Source organism: Jaculus jaculus, chromosome 8 (assembly GCF_020740685.1).
Source record: "Jaculus jaculus isolate mJacJac1 chromosome 8, mJacJac1.mat.Y.cur, whole genome shotgun sequence".
Taxonomy (NCBI): Eukaryota; Metazoa; Chordata; class Mammalia; order Rodentia; family Dipodidae; genus Jaculus; species Jaculus jaculus.
Window position 1 is genome coordinate 20,943,985 of NC_059109.1, and position 16,201 is coordinate 20,960,185.

The following is a 16,201-nucleotide window of genomic DNA, read 5'->3' on the forward strand; positions in this document are numbered from 1 at the left end:
TGAAAATATACAGGTAACAACAAAAGGGCACTTCAGAAGATATTTGATATCATTAGCTACCAGGGAAATGCAAGTTAAAACCACAGTGAGAAATCACTACTCTGTTGTCAGAATTAAGATAAATGTACTGACAACAATTAGCAACAATACATCATGGTAAAGAATTGAATCACTCACACCTTGCTAGTGACAATGCAAAATAGTATAGTCTAGAAAACAGTTCGGCAGCCTCTTATTAAACCACACATATAGCTGCCGTATAACAGTTATTATATTCTTGGACATTCATAAGAGAGATATACAGACATGTTTCCATACAAATCAGAGCATGAATACTGACAGAAAAATTCATTAGAAACACTTACTAGTGGCCATACAACCAAAGAACATGCTTCCTTCACTCCCAGTAACCAGTAGTTACTTTGAGAAGTGTGGTATCTTGTGATTGGTCAGTATTTTTATCACCTCTTTTTCTTTTCTTTTTTTTCATAAATTTGCTTTATTTATTTGAGAGAGAGAGAGGGAGAGAAAGATGCAAATCGAGATAGAGGGAGAATGGGCGCACCAGAGCCTTCAGCCACTGCAAATGAACTCCAGACACATGCACCACCTTATGCATCTGCCTTATGTGGGTCTTGGTGTATCAAACTTGGGTTCTTTGGCTTTGCAGGCAAGTGCCTTAACCAATAAGAAATCCCTCTAGCTCTTTATCACCTCTCTTGAAGGAGCTAAGATGTTTCCTCATTATGCCTCACATAATCTTGATAAAACACAGAACACCTTCCCTGTTCTCAAAGACTAAGGTAATGTAATATAGAAATTAAGAAACCCATGAGGGAGTGGGAAAGCTACTTCTGAATTCTGTATAGATTGTCAAGACTGTTAATCTAGCATTAACTACTCTTTCTATATATTAAGAAAGCCTCTTGTGGTAGTTTGTATTAACTGCTTTATATTAAAACAATGGAAAGATGCATGAGGTGATTCTTCCCTGAAGACTTGAATGGTAGAAATGCAAACTCATTTCAAAGGAAGGAATTTTCTCTTCAAGGTCACGATTTATGGCTATGTCAACACTTGCACTGATTTTGAAAACATCAGACTTGCATGGAAGTGCACATCTTTCCAGGATCTGTTGCTACAACATGACATATAAGGCCGGGCAATGTCCCTCCTGAGGAGACCAATGAGGTCATTGTAAGATTGACCATGGTTTGCAAGGGAGATCCAAAGATGTCTTGGATATACCAGTACTGACCAAGGGCTACCATGGAGTGCTGTTGGCTTGGGATGGAAGTTTTACCCTGGCTATTCAGCCCAGATGGAGGATGGAAACTGGAAATCCAGAGAACGTAACTCCTGGCTATGGATGTCAGACTTGAACTATAGATGTTTGATGTTTACCTGATGATTACTGATTTTGAATTCGTTCATCCCTTGTTATGCTTTATAGCAATGGACATGTTTACTCTGTGCCATTATATGGTGCAAGTATGTAACTTATTTTTATCTTACAGACTCACAGTTACGAGACAGACTTAAATCTCAAATGAGACTTGGGACTTTGGAACAAACTTAAAGTTGGTAAATGTCAGACATAGGCAGGGCCCTGGGTTAAAGCAAACCTAAGCTGTTTGACACAAAGGCCCCCGGTTAGGGAGAAGCTGCAGCAGCCTGAACCGCCACTGGTCATATCTTGAGGACCAGACTGTCAGGGGAGCTCCTTGCCCCATTTTTGGGGGTTGCAGTGAGCCAGTATCCTCCCCTATTCTTGGGGGTCACAGTGAGCCTGGACCCCTGGACAAAATCTCAGACCCTGAGATTGGCAGGAAGTAAGGCCACTCACTCCCTCTCCAAGCATGGGATACCTGGACATTCAGATAAGACTTAGTCTTTTCCCATAACCCTGTCACCTTTGGCCAGTTGCCTAGGAAACTCCTTATATGGTATCAGCTGGCACCTTTGCAAAGCCCATCCCTCGTACCCTATACCTTCCCTCTGCCATTGCCTATGTGCCGGAATGTATGCCCCCATATGCTGATTAGGCATCAGCAATACCCTTGTACATCCAATCCCCATAGGACCCTCTTCCCACTCTCAACTGCTTATGAACCCATTTCTCTGACAATAAGCCAAAAGCTGTTCATGGAAACTGTCTCCTAAAAGTCTTTACTTTTGTGCAATTACCCCCATGGTTGCCTGGGACAGCTTGGGGGACCCAGGAACCCACACGTAAAGATTGTGGGGACCTTTGAAATTGGATTGAATACAATATACAATGTGAGTTTGTCATGAGTCTATTTGGGGGCTAGGGCAGAATATGGTAGTTTGAATGTATGTTCCCCCCAAAACTCAGGTATCTTATTAAAGGTTGTAACTTGTATCTCTAGCTGCCTGGCTGGAGGTGTCACTATAGATGGATCTGGAGTCCTGCTCTAAGCTGTGTTTGGGAGTGGACCTGAATTCCAGCCAAAGGTATAAGAGAGGTTTGAGCTCTGAGTCCTTGCTGCCTTTTGAAATGTGTGCTGGTGTTGGTGTTTTGCTTGCTGCAGTTTTTCTCTCTGCTTGGATATGTGAAAGGCAGCTAACTTCTTCCACCATCTATGGAACTTCCCCTGGATCTGTAAGCTTGAAATAAATACCTTCCTCTCTTGAACTATGCCTGGTTTGGATGTTCATCCCAGCAATGTGGAAATGACTACAATACCTCTTCATATGTCATACCAGAGAACTGAGAGACTATTTCATCCTCTTTTGCTGTATTACTTGAGGCTTCAATTTCATTCTTATTTTTGTTTTAAGTTTTTTAAATGTAGGGTCTCATTCTGACCCAGGATGACCTGGAATTCACTCTGTAGTCCCAGGCTAGCCTTGATTTCATGAAGATCATCCTACCTTTGCCTCCTGAGTGTTGAGATCAAAGGTGTGTGTCACCACATCTAGCTTTAAATTCCATTCTTTCAGTGGTTTTCTTTGCAACTTACTTGAAGTAGTTTCAGGCAAAGATTGATATATTTTTTGTGCTACAAATTCACAGTTGCTAAAAGCACATGCCCTTGTTGTTTTCTCATTAACTAACAGCATTGTTAATTAAAATGTGACCTTTGTCTAGTCTACAAGCTGTCTGCTGTGACTATTGTTTTTTTTCCTAGGTTTATACCATTAAGTAGAATTTCTGTGAAGATGAACTGCCATCTTTACAACCCCTATGACATTTACACTGATTCTTGAAGAGTTGTGGCTAATTAGATATGCAAAATTGAAACTACTGCTTTAATTCAGAATATCAACCCAATCAATTTCCCGACATTTTTGCTCCATTTTTTAAAAGTAGCATAAAGGCAGCAGGCCACCATGCCTTCTCACATAACTGCTGCAGAGACAGAATTTGTGATGTAAATTATGTCATAATTTTCAAATAAAGGCATAAGTCAGAAGGGTTGCAAGTTATTTTCTTTGTAATTTAGAAAATCTAGTAGTATGATATATATAAAGAAGATGAAATGGCCTGTCACTTAAATAAGAATATGAAAATAAATCTACAAAAATAAACCATCTCTTGGAATTTGATCTCTCAGGAAAATAGAAAAATAACCTTAAAAACATGTTACAGGCAGGAGAGATGGCTTAGTGGGGAAGGTGCTTGCCTGTGAAGCCAGAAGACCCAGGTTTGATCCCTCAGGGTCCACAAAAGCTAGATGCACAAGGTGACACATGTGTCTGGAGTTCATCTGCAATGGTGAGAGGCTCTGGTATGCCCATTCTCTCTCTAGATTTGATTCTTTCTCTCTCTCTCAAATAAATAAAAAAAAATAAAAACAAATTTTATTAACCACTATTTAGAGGACATAAAACACTTGCAAATGTCTCCCTATTGGGTAATGACAAGATATATGAACTCTGGGTGTTTTTGAGGAGAATTGAAGACTAATTTTTGTTTGTTTGTTTTGCTTTTTTGGATGTAGGGTCTTGTTCTAGTCCAGGGTGACATGAAATTCATTATATACCTTCAGGCGGGCCTCAAACTTACAGTGATCCTCTTACCGTAATCTGCCTCCTGAGTGCTAGAGGGCTAGGATTAAAGGCGTGTGCGACCTTGCCCCACTAAGACTGAAAGTTTTTACTGAAGGGGTCGATTAACCCAGGAGCTGAAGACACATGGATACTTTTGTAATCAGGCTTGAATGGTGGTGGTGGTGGCAAGCACATAGACTTTCCTAAGCTGTTTATATACTGTGGGAAATGGTGTGCAGAAGAGGTCATGGCAGTGGGAGAGAGATGGAGATATGTGAGAAAGTAGAATGAGATATGAAGGGGCATCAGCTTCCTTCTTTGGAAACAATGTTGAGTTCTGAAGTACAGTGAACTTTAGGGTACTTCTTTGGTTTGTAAGGTTCATGAAGAAACTGAGAGGTGAACTCTTGAGTAGCACCAGCAAAATCTAGTGCCTCCATAGAGCTTTCCTCTTCTGTGTAGTTAGTTTTTGAAATTTCTCTAGTCATGTTTTATCTTTCTGTTTTCCATACCCATTGAACAGTGTCTCTAGAAAGTAATTCGTTTGGCAATATCTGTAAGACAAAGCTCATTCATCCCAGAGGTTCTTTAGAGGAGCACAGCAAAGCTTGAGAACATCCCTAAGTTCCAAATTATTGATTAATACTTTGTTAAAGGAAAGATCAGGACACATTTTTTCAGGGATTGAGGCTACAAGTTAAGACTGTGGGGAATTTCAGGGGCAGGAAATGGATGCGTCCTTCTTGGGGAGGATAGCACTATGAATGTGAAACAGCAAAGCACTCCTGATTTCCTCAGAAGTTCAGCCTACAGTTGTTTCATGCACCCCAGTTGGGATGCTATGATGAGAATCTCTGCTTGGTTTTGCAATGATTTTAATACTTCAGGATGAGTTGGCTGCTATCATGTGCCATTATGTCTGTCTAGCAAGGAGTAGTCATCCAAGTGATTCATCTGTGATTTTTGTTTTGTTTTATTTTTCAAGGTAGGGTCTCACTTCAGGCCAGGCTGACCTGGTATTCAGTACACAGTCTCAGGGTGGCCTTGAACTCGCAGTGATCCTTTTACTTCTACCTTCTGAGTGCTGGGATTAAAGTGTGCATCACCATGCCCAACTGTGATCATGTTTTGTGTCTAATAATTACATCTGCATATGGGCAAAGGATGTATTGGGTCTTCCCCTCCACCCACCACATGTAGAATTTGTCCTTGAGACCAAATGCAAGGTTGCCTTTTGTGGAGGAACCCCAGTTTCTTTGTACCCCACAGAGGTTCAGTGGCTGTCTCCTCTACCCTACACTGGGAACAAAAAGCACTCTCAATGGGTTCTTCTCGACTTTTCATCTTTTGCCATTGGAAATCCAATTATACTTAACGGGTTTTAAATTTATTGATGGGTGTGTGCTCACAACCACCAATGTTAGGAAGAGTTGGAGTGAATCATATGAATCAAGAATTCAAAAATGGAAAATTGATAGCATGTTGCTGAATACTGAAGTAAATTCAGATACTGCATTTTGTTAGGGTTTTGTGAAACAACCAATTGATCAGGTCAATTCACAATTGTATCTGGAAGTCATGAATCAGATCAAAATCAAAACAATAAAGAATCTCCAAAATACATGAAATAAAATTTTCATTTGCTTTGGGTTATTAATTTGTCTATTTCTCCTTAACATATAGGTTCTTCTTTTACCTAACAACAGTATGAGCTCTCCCCAAGATTATATTACTTGAAATTTGAAGTGAACACTGTCACCAGCAATAGAATTGATCATTATTTTAGGGTTCTTATTCTTTTTTTCTTTTTCTTATTGGCTATTAAATTTTGCATATTGAAATGCTAGGTAAGCACTCCATCTCTAGGCTACACTCTAAGGCTATACTTTTAGTTTTTTTTATTTATTAGTATATATATACAATGGGTATACAGTCTTGTTGATACCATTGTTAGCATCCTCCCTGTATCCCCCCCCCCCCCTTCAGGGACCCTCCTCATTGGGGAATATGGGTAGTACATAGTTTTATAATAAAAAAATGCAAGTCTAATGGAATATTCTTATTTATAATTTTATAATTAAAATGTAAGCTACTTATAAAAATTCATCTTCAATTTATGTTTATTTATTTTAGAGAGAGAGAGAGAAAGAGAGATAGAGGGAAGCAGATAGAGAGAGACAGAGAGAATGGGCACACCAGGGCCTCAAGCCACTGCAAACAAACTTCAGAGGTTTCAGGGTGGTATTAACCAGAATCTAAAAAGGACTGCAAAAATTAAACACCAAAAACATGTAATCTTCCAATCACAAAATGGGCCAATGGAATGAAAATACAGTTCACAAAAGAAGAAACTCAAATGGACATAAGCACTTTATAAAAAAGTGTTCCATATCACTAAACATCAGAGAAATGCAAATCGAAACAACTTTTTTTTTTTTTTCAAAACAACTTTGACATGCCATCTTTCTCCAGTCAGCATGGCTATCAAGAATACAGATGACAACAATAACAAAAAATAGAAATAATAAGAATAAGAATAAGAATATGGACAACAGCGGGGTATGGTGGCGCACGCCTTCAGTCCCAGCACTAGGGAGGCTGAGGTAGGAGGATTGCTAAGAGTTTGATGGCAGCCTGAAACTACATTGTGAATTCCAGGTCAGCCTGAATGAGAGTAAGACCCTGTCTTGAAATCCCCCCTCGCCCAAGAGAAAAGGACACAGACAACAAATACCAGCTTGGATGCAAGGAAAGAGGAACCCTCATCTACTGCTGTTGGTTGTGCAAAGTAGTCCAGCCCTTAAGGAAATCAGTATGTCAGTATCTCAAAAAAACTTAGAAATAAAACTCCCATCTAATCCAGCTATCCCACTCCTGGGCATGTACCCTAAGGGCTCCACAATCTACTACAGAGATCCTTGCACATCTATTTTTATTTCTGCTCTATTTACAATAGTTAAGAAATGGAGCCATCCTAAAAGCTCACTGACAGATGAATGGATAATGAAAATGTGATACATATGCACAAAGTAATGCTTTTCAGCAGTACAGAAAAAATAAAATCATGAATTTTTCAGGAGAATAGATGGAACTGTAAACAATCATATTAAGTGAAATCACTTAAACTCAGTAAAACCCAAACCACATGTTCTCTCTGATAGGAGGGCCTTGACATATAACATGTATAAGTATGCATATAGAGGAGGGCAAATGTGGACACAATCTATGAAAGCAGAGCTGAATCCAAAAGTGAAGATAAAGAACAGAATGAGGGAAGATGCTGGAGGAATGGAATTGGGGATAGGAGGCAGGAAGGGAATCCACCAAAACAAAGTACATTTGAAAATGTCAGAACAAATGACACCTAAGTCCTTGTAAGTCAACAATTATTATTATTATTATTATTCGAGGTAAGTTCTCACTGTAGCCCAGGCTGACCTGGAAGTCACACTAGTCCCCCGCTGGCCTTGCGCTCACCTCCTACCTCTGCCTCCCGAGGGCTGGGATTAAAGGCATGCATAACTATGCCTGGTTAGCCAACAATTTTTTTTTTTAATTTATTAAACAATGTATTTCAAAGAGAGTTATCTGTGGGCTTGAGAAACACAGGCCAATCTGAACAGGAAGCAAATTTTCTTCAGATGGTGGTATTTGACCTTTCGGCTAAGGTGGACACCTGTGACAAGAGTTAGGGTGACCTTTGTGCTCCTGAGAGGCTGACAGTTGGGTTGGGACTCGACATCCTCATGGCAAACTTTCAGAACTTTCTAATTTTCTTACTTGGGACTTATACCTTTGTCTTCAAAGATGCCCTTTTCTGAACTTCAACTTCTAAAAATCTGTTCCTTTCCTCTTCCTATGGAGTAATTGTCTATTTTAGTACAGTTAACTGCTCTGCAAAGTTTACATATTTGTAGGTGTGTGACTTCTCATGCATTCACTTTGCAAGTGTGCGTTGAATACCATAAACATTAGGATACCAGTATGAAAAAGGTGATTTACACAGAGGTCTTAAGCTATTGGAAAATGATAAGCCACACACCAGAAAACTCACAGAATGATATATCCTATGTCCTGCTTAAATAGTTGCTCACTTTCCCGGGCTTGTAAATCCCCACCGAGCTAATGTAGGTCCTTGCTGAATGCCAATGTTTCCTTCAGTTCATTACCCTGGGTTCAGTAAAAGCCAATTACCATATGATTTTATTAATCCATTAATATTAACATTCTACAAAAGAGCTAGCTACACATTGAAAAATTGGAATAAGTTAATTTGGCCTGTGACTTTTTTCTAACCTGCCTGTTAAGCTTTATTGGCACTAATTGCCATGAAAGAGTGAATGCTGCCTAACACTTGTTATCTTAGTGTCACTGTATACTCATTTTGATTAATATAATCTAAGCTATTAGACATTAGTTACTGAATTTCCTCCTGTGACTTATACCATGGAACAATTTCCTTTTCAACTGGGGTCATCTGGCAGCATTGCTTCTCTGTTCTGCTTTTTTAAATCTAGTATGAGGGTATTTTTCATCATTATTTATGCCATTGTTCTTGACACAGATTGGGGAAAAAAAAGAAAGTGAGTTTATTCCTTTCATCTTTAGCATGTTTTAGGTACAATCCCCAAGTATCTTGGGTTTTGGGAGGAAATGGAACTTCATGATGGAGCTAAGTGACACCTGACGCTAAGCAGAAGCAGACTTTGTTTTGGTGTCAGTAATGATGAAGGCAGAACCTGTGTTGCTGGATGAGTCAAACCCTGAGAACTTCCACTATTGGGGTGTAATGAAGTTAGGTGGTGCTTGTTAGTAGCATGTGAAAATGGTGGGCGTGACCTGAAGGAAACAAGCTTCAGGGATCATGGAGAAAAAGCAAGTGTTCAATACAGCAGAAACCAGACATTGTCTTGCTTTCATCCCACACCCTAATGTTCACTGTAGATATTCATTTGTCATTAGGAGAGGAGAAATACCAATGATTTTCTGAGTTATCTGATGCCTCTTCCTTCCAGCCATCCTGAAAAGTGGTAGCCATTTTGATTCAAAGCCTAGACTGCTTTTCTCCTCTCCAACTCTTGATCACTGTTTTTCCTTATAAGCATCAAAATGCATCTTATTACTTAAAATTACATATGTCCCCCATCACTGCAGTCCATATTATTGTTGTTAATGTACTATATGGAAACATAGTATCTTCTGGTACATTTTAAAGAAATATATTATTTACTTGAGAGAGAAAGAGGAAGAAAGAGAGAGCGGGGGGTGGGGGTGGGGGAGGGAGAGAATGGGAGTGCCAGAGCCTCCAGCCACTGCAAACACATTCCAGATGCATGCGCCCCCTTGTGCATCTGGCTTATGTGGGGTTCTTAGGCTTCTCAGGCAAACACCTTAACTGCTAAGTCATTTCCCCAGCCCCTGGTACATTTTTTAAGAGAAAGAGAACACACACTTTTCATATTCATGTGTCCCTTAATACTCACTTGCATAAAAGTTTTGAAAACTTGGTGTTTCAACATAGTCAACTAGCTTCACACAGAAAAAGAGAAGGCAGAACATATAAGAATGAAAATTTACAGTGAGCCCAAAGGATACAGCACATCACAAATAGAAAGTGCATATTAGCTTACAGTGCAATCTCTGGTACACATAAAAAGTTAACTATCCTCAAAGTACATATATCAACAACACTGTAACAATATTCCATTAACAACACTTTCTTTTAAAAAAGCACTTTATTTATTTATTTGAGACAGACAGAAACAGAGGGAGAGAGGCAAGAGACAATGTGGGCATGCCAGGGCCTCTTGCCACTTCTGAAACACTCCAGATGCATGGGCCACTTTGTGCCTCTGGCTTTATGTGGGTACTGGGGAATTGAACCCAGGATGTTTCTCCAGCCCCATCAATGACACTTCCTAAATTGAAGAAACTTTTGAATTTTTGTATCATTTTGAAAATCTAGATCATAAGGCCACTTTAAATATATGCATATGCAGTATAATAGTTTAAATCTTATGATCCATGTAACTATTCACAGTATTTCCTTTATGAAATCTGTCTTGATTCACAGAGGTTTGCTTACATTTCAAATGACTTCTAGTCATCCATCAGAATCACTCAAGATCAGTTATGCTACAAATGAAGTATACTCCTAAACTGAGTAAGATGAAGGGCATGGTCATAGCTGTTCTTGAGATAATGAGTTCTTCTCTATTTCAGTTGAACCACGAAGCATTAGATAAAGAATGAGTATGTGCTCTACACCTAGTAGGTTAAGAAAGACTGAAATGATAAAAAGAAGAAACCCTGGGAAATCTCCAGGTATTTTAGAATGCCCATTTTTCTTATTCCTAAATATACATAGTACCTGATAAGTATTTATAAACTTAATTTAACGGTGAATTACCCTGACCCTGAATCCAAAGTTACAGGGACCATCCTTGTTTCTGTCACAATCTTGCTCTCTTTTACTCACCATGTCCCCTTTCTGATCACCATTTGTTTTCCTTGCTCAAGAAAAAGTGCCTCTGTCCCTGTGTTTCTTTTTGTCTAGCCTTTTTTTTTTAAAGGCAGACTTGACTCTTTTTGCTCAGAATCCATCACTCTTCTTTACTCATAAGAGCATTTGGAATGCTACTACTGCCAAATTTCACATAATGGACATCCCTTAATTAACACACCACTGCCTGCTCACACCGATTATGCATGCCTGCCAAACCACCTCTGACAGATGATGGCCTCCATTTGTAAGGTGAATTGCTATCATTTGGATTGATTTGGAAAATCACTTAGTACAGGAGGGAACTGATATGTCACAGTAACTTCAAACTGTTCTGCTCCCCCGCTCTTTATTTGACTACACACTTACTCCTTACTGGCAACATGACACTTGGTTTAGGGAATATGATAGTAATATAATTAGACATAATAGGACCAATTCACAATTTGGATTAATAAAGCACCCTGAACACAATTAGTGATCACCATATAGCCTCATCTGTTGGGATTAACAAGTAGGCTCTGGTAAAAAAAAAAAACAAAAAAAAAAAAAACAAAAAAAAAAAACCACCTGCATAAAAGTAGGGTCTGCCCCAGAAAAGAATGCACTGGAGAAAGAAAGAGCACTTCCTGCTCTTTCCTAAGCAGCAAGGAATGCCTGAATAGATGTAAAGAGATACACTGGTGTCAAGTTGACCTTTTGTAAAATCTAGACAAAAGAACTCCCGGTGCAAGGTGCACTGAAATAAATTTACAGTCTTGCTAGAGTGAATGTGGACTATTGAGCTGGAGAAAAAAAAGGAGAGATGAACTTCAGGGTGTATTTTCCTTCTGAAGCAAGGACTCAGGGAAATTCCCTTGGTTGAAAAGGAAATAGCTGTCACCTTGCTCTTGCTTGTGCCTGATTTTTTTTTCATCTGTGCTCACTTTCCTGTTCATGAAGCCTCTAGGGAAGAAATCGCGTCAGACTCACCTATAGGTAACTTGCCTATGCAGCTGGGTCTATCATAACCTCTTATCATGAAGGAAGCCCAAAGCAACTCTTATTCAAGGGTGGGGATGGGAGCAACTTCCCGCTGTTTGCACCCCTCTTGTGATCTCTTGTTAGACAGGGAACAGAACAGTATTAAAACAAGTTCCCCAGCCCCAACAATAGAAAACAAGAATTACTAAAGTTTAAGGCTTGAAGAATAGCTTTATATATCCAAGACCAGCATCACAGCAGAAAGTGTAAATTGTTTATGCTGTTGAAGGTTCCCATTTTTGTTTCTTCCATTATTTTACTCTGCTTAAGAACTTTTTATTGTCAATTTTCATACATGTACATATTGTATTTTGATCATAACACCTTCCAATTATTTACTTCTGTCCATCACCCCCATATACCTTCTGTTGAATCCCTTTTGGCATAGTCAGTATGTTCTCAATGAGATCTTCCTTATCTTTTTTAAGTGCAAAACACAAAATATCATTTCCATTCAGATTCCACTAATTCATACTTGTGATAATTCCACTAGATTTTGTGCAAAACTTATTGTTGTACTATGTCTAAAAGAAGATTTTTCTAGGCAAATTTACCATGTTTAAAAGAGGATTTCCCAGGCAAATTTAGAAAGAAATAAGCAGACAAGGGGAGAAGGCTTAGCATATTTAAGAGGAAATACTTTAATTTTTTTAATTTTTATTTATTTATTTGAGAATGACAGACTCAGAAAGAGAAAGAGGCTGGCAGAGAGAGAGAATGGGCACTCCAGGGCTCTAGCCACTGCAAAGGAACCCCTGAGGCATGTCCCACCTATGCATTTGTATAACATGGGTCCTGGGGAATCGAGCCTTGAATCAGCGTTCTTAGGCTTCATAGGCAAGCGCTTAACCGCTAAGCCATCTCTCCAACCCAAGGAAACACTTTTCCTCATCCTTAGTAGCACTTATTTGCATTTAAACAATTAATGGAATAATTACAACTGAGTCCTCTCATTAATTAAAGAAAACACAGCAGGATCTTTATTTGGCAACAGCTTGTCACAGAGATTCCCTAAATATCAACTCAATGGAAAAATTGGCAAGAGATATGCCTCTTCCCCAACTCCAACTGCTCTCTTTAAATCACCTTAAATTTCTCCAAGTCTCAATAAGCTAGCTGTAAAAACTAGGATGCAAATAACGTGTCCTCTGTCGCACAGGCAGCCTCAGTGCTCCTGTGATCGATGGAGGCAGTTCTCAGGCTGGTAGACCCTTCAGCTGTACTGGGAGAAAGAGCTGGTGGCTTCCCCGTCCGGGTTTGAGAGCCGCCTGCCTTTGCAACCCTGTGTTTCCTAGCTCCTTCCTCGGCGGCAGCGTAGCCAGTTCTAACCCTTTACGGCTCCTACCCAAAGGCGTGCAGCCTTGTCCCAGCTCGCACGCTTGGTTGCCTCTCCCTCGTAGTATCTAGCGTCTAGTAGGCCACACGTCTCGTGGAAGTGGAAGGCTAGCACAACGACTTCACTGGGTTGATGTCAAACGTGGAGCCCGAATGTGGTCTACAGTGAAATGAGTGCTCAAGACCAAGGGCTCGAAGTGGCGATGCACTGAGCGCGGCGTGTTCACGTAGCAGAATCTGGGGTGAGGAGCATGAAGAGGCTCTGCTACTCTCAAAGTGGGTGCAATTTAACTTAAGCTCTCTGCGTTTTTTATAAAATGGGGATGAAAAAAATTCTTTTCTTTCACGAGGGTTATTATTACAGTTTAAATAGAGGCTTTTTTTAAAAATCAGAATTCAAATAAATTCATATTTGTTTCATGCTTAAAACAGTATCTAATGCATATAAACCACATTTAACTATTTAGTTAAAAATTTTAAATCCATTGACTAAATATTTTTTAGGTGCTTTCTATGTGCCAGATACTTTTCTATATACTGGGGATAAAAGCTTTTAAAAAAAATTGCCTAAAATGGAAATGCCAGTGCAGTAAAACACTGAGATGAAATTCTTTCTTTGAGGGAAAAGGCTTATCAGGAGGGGGTTAGTACACCATGGAAGAGACCAGAATGAAACATCCTTGCTCCAGATGCTTCTAGGGAAGCAGGTAATATAATGAGCGCTGGGAGATAAGAGCTACTGAAAGAGCAGGGATGGGCTGCAAAGAGCTGGTAGGGTTTTCAGCCTTATCTAGAAGGAGACTTGGGTGAGCATTTCTACGTCGATTCAGGTGTGTCAAGGAGTGAGCCTCGGAGGGAAGCGGCTTCCCGTGAGGGAGAACAGCTGGAGCAAGTTCTGAGACGTGAGCCAGCACATGAGACCAGTGTGGCTGAAGGGGACTGTGCAAGAGAGAGGGGTCATGGGTGAGGCCAGGTGGGAACAAGGCCCTGACCCTGTAGGGTCTTTAGATAACTGTAAGAACTTGAGCTTTTACTCTGAGAGAAATGAGAAGTGTGATCCTGCCTCCCCGCCCCTCAGAAAGTTTTGGTAAAGGTGGAAGCTGCTCTGAGAGGAAATGAGGTACTCATACATGACCCACGGAGTAGGTGAGGAATCTGGGACAGGACTCATTTCTACGCTGGGCAGAATAGGATTAAGAATATAAGGTCAGGGGAATGGGAAAATGGCTTAGCGGTTACAGCATTTGCCTGTGAAGCGTAAGGAGCAGGGTTCAATTCCCAGGACCCATGTAAGCCAGATGCACAAGGGGGCACACGTGTCTGGAGTTTGTGTGCAGTGGCTAGTGGCCCTAGTGCACCCACTCTCTCTATATATGTCTCTTTCTCTGTCATAAATAAATAAATAAAATATTAAGAAAAAGAATATAAGGTGAGAAAAAGGTGCCCCCTCACACTAACACAGAAGCTAGAAAATATCCTCATAAAATAAGTTTCCATAATTGTTAGAACCTTCAAAATAGTAAGCATGTTTCTTCACTGCCAAGTGCCAATCCACAGTTCTTCCATCATATCCTTCAATATGGCCATGAACAGATGTTACTATGAGTGGCTTTGACAAAATCAGGAATAATGTTAGATTTTACATTGGGCATAAAGGAATAAGAAGGAGCAGAGATTGGAATAAACACTTTGCCTTGATTTTGTATATTACTAAGGTAAATTTAAATAGAAATTCAGAATATTTGAAATTAAAGAACTTTAATTTGTAGCTCTAGAACTCTATAATGCCCACTTATCCTGCTCTGCTGCTCACATCCTTCTTGCTGGAAATCTACAGCATTACTTATGCTGCTGAAGTTTTGGTGAAATTACCTCATTTTTTCAAATTTGATAATTATCTGGCTTGGAAGTTTCTGAAACAACTTGAAGTATCTGGCAGCTAAGGCCAAATTTTGGGGAGAAGAAACTTCTAGCATCTCTTATTGTCTGACTTTGGGGCTGCATATAAAGGAGGGAGCCTAAGGTGAGAATCTTTATAAAGATACCAGGCACAGAACAGCTGTGTCTTAACTAAATGTTGAGTGTATGAGATGTTAAGAGAAGTTTATGGTGGGGCCGGGTTGACGGCCCAGTTGGTAAAGTGCTTGCTGGGTATACATGAGTATCTTAGCTCAAGTCCCCAACACCTTGTAAATGCTGAGGCTGGTGGTATGCACCTGTAATCCTAGGGCTTGGGAGGGGAAAACAATTGGATCCCTCCGCCAAGGAAGCTGGCTAGATAGGGCAGCTAAATGGGTGCACTCTAGACTCAGTGGGAAAGACTGTCTTAAAACAAAGGTAGAGAGTGATTAAGAATGATATACCCGACATCGACCTCTGACCTCCACAGCCACCATATGCAAATGTACCTGCACCCACCTATGCATGTACCCACACACCCGTGCTCAGACATACATGCATGCAAAACATACACATGCACATGGGAGAAAACAATATGACATATAATTAATGCTATTACTCGAATTGCTAAAAATCTTTGAGTGTTGGACAGACTGTTTAAAGCAAGCTGCGCTGTGGAAGAGAGGTCATTTGCTGTTACACAGAGTGTGCTCAACACTTGAAGGCCAGGACCTAATTCACCGAAGCCCGAGCATGGTATTTATTTACTTTGGTGATATTTTTGCCTCTTGCTCAGAGTCCTCTTGAGTGATATTCTTGTTTATCAGAAATGCCAGTAACAGAAAATGGCTGGTTACTGGAGTGGTTAGAAAATTGCATCTCATAATTTCTTTAAAGTTGTCTTAAACCTAAAAGTGAATTCTGGCTGTGGGTAGAGTTAAGGTATGCTGAAAGTTTATTCACTCCTCTGTATTTCTGGATATTACTGAGTCAAGAGAAAGAGAAATCCCTCACCTTAGATAGTTGCTTTGTCTTGGAGATTTTCCAGAGCAATTAATTTCTCCTGTCTTCCTGCTCACATCTGAAAACCTCTGATTTTTTTTTTTTTCTTCTTATCCCTGGCTATTGTTTGATGACACAGTGAAGGAAACTCAGAAGTAAGTGGGTAGAGAAAGGCTTTCTGCTTAATTTTGTTTCGTAGCTTTTGTTCATTGTTGTGTTACCCTTTTAGCTAGGGGCAGTTACTGAATGCCTCCATTGTTATTTGCTCTTAGGTATATGACCAGGCTTGCTTTGCCAGGGGCTGAAGGAAGAAGTCTGGTTGCTTATAGTTCACAACACCTTAGGTGAGTGTTACTCATGACGAGTTAGGACACAAAGTCGACTGACTCGATGACTGTCGGAAGAAAAACTGACTTTTGGGGAAGA

The 16,201-nt window shown here is 40.0% G+C and overlaps 1 protein-coding gene across 2 annotated transcripts in view; it reads right to left on the reverse strand.

Annotated features, from left to right (window-relative positions):
- The window catches only part of Kcnq5 (potassium voltage-gated channel subfamily Q member 5), a 565,394-nt gene that overhangs the window by 171,139 nt on the left and 378,054 nt on the right, over nt 1–16,201 (reverse strand). The window lies entirely within an intron of this gene.